The sequence below is a fragment of the Gymnoscopelus braueri genome (genome assembly GCF_963280865.1).
Source record: "Gymnoscopelus braueri genome assembly, chromosome: 12".
In the NCBI taxonomy this organism is placed as follows: Eukaryota; Metazoa; Chordata; class Actinopteri; order Myctophiformes; family Myctophidae; genus Gymnoscopelus; species Gymnoscopelus braueri.
In genome coordinates, this window is record NC_137614.1 from 6,200,575 (window position 1) to 6,205,109 (window position 4,535).

Below are 4,535 nucleotides of genomic sequence, written 5' to 3' on the forward strand. Positions count from 1 at the left end.
ATGTTGACCTTGAATGAGTTCACGTTTGTTGATTACATTCTGTAAACCTGTTTGGAGCCATGCACTGATCAAAAATTTCAAGTATGTACTGTATGGCATCAGAAGCAACTGAAAGATAATTATGTAGTTCCCTTGTAATGCATTGTAAATGTGACCTCAAATAAAGGAATTAAAACACCGGTAACACTGGTTAGGTGACTGTTAATATATTGTTGCATTCTGTCAGTGGCGTGTGTGAGTGTGTGTGTGTGTGTGTGTGTGTGTGTGTGTGTGTGTGTGTGTGTGTGTGTGTGTGTGTGTGTGTGTGTGTGTGTGTGTGTGTGTGTGTGTGTGTGTGTGTGTGTGTGTGCGTGTGCGTGTGTGCACACGTGTGGTGGGATCTCAGCTTTTGTCGGAAAAGGGGGCTCCAATGAATAAAAGCTTAATGGGACCCACTGAGTTCCTGCTCCAGGATAGTGTTGCCATATTCTGTGACAGAAACAAGCAACCAGGTCTAAGAAAACAAGCCCAAAAGAAGCAACTATAAGGCTACATGAGGACTTTAAACATACATCAGCTATTTGAAAATAGCAGATCTACAAGCTCACAACGCGTCGCATCGGGGGGGGAAAATGGGGGGAAAATTACAATAAGCAGACCTGGCAACGCTGGTCCAGGCTAGTGTTAGTTAAAGTTGGAGTTCTGTCTGTAAGAGCAGTCACATGCTAGCAGCGTAATCCTGTCTCCCATCGTGCAGATGCTGTCTGAGTCTCCCTGCCACGACTCCCCCGTGTTCCGACAAACCTTGTGACTCACCTCAAACGGACCATTATATTATTGCACTATAACCAAAACACATAAATAGATATGAGACAAGAAGACACATAATGGCCTCATTGTGACCGGGCTGAATATGAAACCCAGAGACATAGCTACAGTATGAATGAGACCAAACACCAATGCAGAAGCGTTGATTATTTTTCCGCTACGCTGTGCACTGCTGTGTGTCAGTTACATTATGCCAAGGCAAGGCAAGGCAAGGCAAGGCAAGGCAAGGCAAGGCAAGGCAAGGCAAGGCAAGGCAAGCAAAGCAAAGCAAAGCAAAGCAAAGCAAAGCAAAGAAGCAAGGCAAGGCAAGGCAAGGCAAGGCAAGGCAAGGCAAGGCAAGGCAAGGCAAGGCAAGGCAAGGCAAGGCAAGGCAAGGCAAGGCAAGGCAAGGCAAGGCAGGGCAAGGCAAGGCAAGGCTCTTGAATTGCAAGGACAAGGCAAGGCAAGGTTTATATGTATAGCGTAATTTAAATGTGCTTTAAACAAAACATTAAGAAGAAAGTGCAACAACAAAGGACATTTTAATACATTTTAAAATAGATATTAAAGAGTGAAGAGAATAGAGAATAAGAATAAGTTAAAATACAGAAATGGAAATATATAACCCATTAAAACCTGGGAAAGCATCTTCAGATTTTAGCGTTGGCTATTCAAAAATAGTAGATATACAAGCTCACAGCGTGTCACTTTCGTGCCGCGCTGCAAGCTTGTACATCTCCTATTTTTTTACATTTAAAAAAAATGTTGAACGTGTGAGAAGTACTAATTTAGAAGGCATTTGTAGAATCGGCCTCAGGTCTTATTATTATTATTTTATTTTTTTAATTTTATCCCACGATTTTGTAACCCCATTTTTTACACCCAGTGCCAATTGTCTATGTAATCCTGGGCAATACCTTCCCTCTGCCAACCTAGGGAGGCCAGGGCCGAGCTCATGCCTCCTTCAATGCATGAGAGCCAACTGACCTTCTCATCACCTGACAGGGGAGAGTCTCCCCGGTAGGACGTAGCGCGTGGAAGGAACACGTTATTCCAACCAGTTCCTTTCCCCTCCATCAGGCGCCCCGGCTGGCCAGGGGGAGGCAGTATAGTGACCAGGATTACTGCATGTTTTTGTGAGGGTACCTACCCTAGGGAACACGGGGAGAACATGCACAGAAAGGCCCTTTCGCCAACCCCACCCAGGGTATCCTCAGGTCTTCTTAATGGGTAGCCCCATTTAGAACCTCTCCCTCCGCTATGTAGCTCCGAGATGATGTCCTACGTGGCCCGGTGCCGTTTGAGCAGGACATTTTTGAATATTTTCCACTTTACATGTTTCTTACCCCTTTCTGCACATCGTATCCAAAAAGTAAAGGTTTTCTGAAATGCTCTCAGATGTTTTAACTTCTAGCGTGCAATAAAATCTATCCAACAAGTTGAAAAAAGCGTTTAAATAGCTTCTCTCCTCAGCCGGTTCCATAATATTATGCATTACAAGATGCAATTCAACATTTGACATCAATAATGTTGCCTCTGCGGGCACAACTTCCGGGTATGTCTTATAGTCCGTGAGCCAGGGGGGTTGGTCAGTACCATCTGAGGGGAATAATGCTCATAGTGATTTTTGTCAAGGTATGCATGTCTAGAGTTAGAAAATATGTGATAGCCTTGCACCAATGGTAGCTTTATGGGTGCTATCATGCATTTTATTTTATAACACTAGGCGAAAATGACATGGGTCAATCTACGAAAACATACTATTAACCCCCCCAGAAAAATATACAAAAGGTTTTTCAATTGGTTCTGGTACGTCTAGGCATGCTTAAGAAAGTACAAAAAAATCTAAGAAATTATATTTCTCGTAAAGCCATCATTTTCAAGATGGCGTCCAATATGACTGCCATGAGCTTAATTGGCTTTATGATACTGTTCAACCTAGAAAGGTGGTTTTGGTGTCTAAAACTAGGTTTTAAGCTGACTCCAGACCAATCCTAGTCGGCCAGACTATTGCAGACTACTTTCAGACTGCAACAGACTGGCAAAAGTTGGCAAAAGTTGTGCACAAAAAGCAGCCCAAGCAGTCGGCCGACGGAGCATTTTCACATTGTCACAGCGCATGCGTCGCTCAGATAACATGTAATAATTATCCAAACCAGTAGGTGGCAGCAGTCTGCAGGAACTCAGGGGACCGGAAGCTAGCCAGCTGACCAGTGACCACAACAACAACAGCCCACCCAGGGCATGTAGTTCTAGTCGTAGACGAGACGTACAAACACGTAGTACTGCTTTGCTTTGGAGTTGATCACAGTGTAGGAATTGAGAGTTGAGAAAATGGTATCTAGTTTAAAACTGCAACGGGTGATGTCTCTGGCTTTTCTAGGCGTGCTCCTACATCAGAGGCTGGCGAAAGGGAAAAAAAAAAAGACGAAGCATACTAAAAAGAAATGGGTGAGGTCGTGGATTCTGCGGAAACAAGCACAAGGGGCTTTCCCGAACCTCTGCCAAGAGCTGGAAAATAACATTGCTAGACACATGACCATAGCAACTCCCTGTGTTGTCTTTTATTCTCTCTCGTTGGCTCACTTCCGTTTCTCTACTCGTGCTCTGATTTGTCTGACCAAACAAGCTAAACAGCCAATCAGGGTGCTCTACAGAGCCTTCACCCCCCCTCCCTCCCCCCGCTTCACCACCCCACTGCTCTACCAGTCGGCTAAAAAGCTGAACATGTTCGGTCGGCTCTGGGTCGGCCGAAAAGGTCCCGACGGACCCCCCGACGGACCCCTAACCGACTGGCCGACGCTTCCCAAAGCCAATTCGGCCCAAAATCGGGCCGACTAGGATTGGTCTGGAGTTAGCTTTAGGGTTCAAGAAATATGGCTGAATCAGTGAAATTACCATCAGTTAATTATTTATTGCCAAATTAAAGATGGTGTCCATCCCATGGTGATGTTCCATTGTACTAAATTATGTTAAAAACAACAAAATATTGCAGTTGTGTGAGGGAATCTGTGAACTTATGGTGATTCATATGGGGACCTGGGGCGGGGGGGCGTTCATAGGTGTAGAATCTATTTCTACTGTTATATTTTCACTTGCTGGTCAGTCTTTGGCCTATGTGCTAAAGGTCAGGTCAAGGTCTCTCTCGCACCTTATCGTCCAACCAGGTGTCCAAGCAGGCAGCAGATATGGTCACTGGTTGACATGTACAGTAGGCCCTATTCACCTCACAATTGACATGGAGCCGTTTGTTGACACCTTGCAGGTATGGAATCAGCCAGAAAAGCTCTATAATGTAATTGTGCATCCCGGTGGGATGCATGTTATACAGTCATTCTTCAGCTGCATTGCAAAACTGATGCAAGGTTCAGCACTGGAAGTGGAAATGCATGTGGTTGCAGAACATGACAGGCAAGTTCAGTGGTCAGTCCTGAGTCAGCAGCACTCTTGAAGTGGTTTCTCTCAACTTGGCCAAAGACATTTGAACAGATACAGCAGTAGCCTACCTGGACACTGCACATTTCCATCCTGCTGGCTGACAGTGGGTAGACAACTTCTTCCTACACTTCACATCCACCAGTTTGAATGTGCAGGGAGACACATTGACATTAACTTTACCTTTTCTCTCATGAAGCACATGACTGAAGCACTTCTTCTGTGCTGGCCATGTGCAGTGTGCTTGATATCTAACCCAGTGCCTGCCGAAGATGCATGTGCTCCATGCCATAGAGGCTAAGCTAGACCTTGTC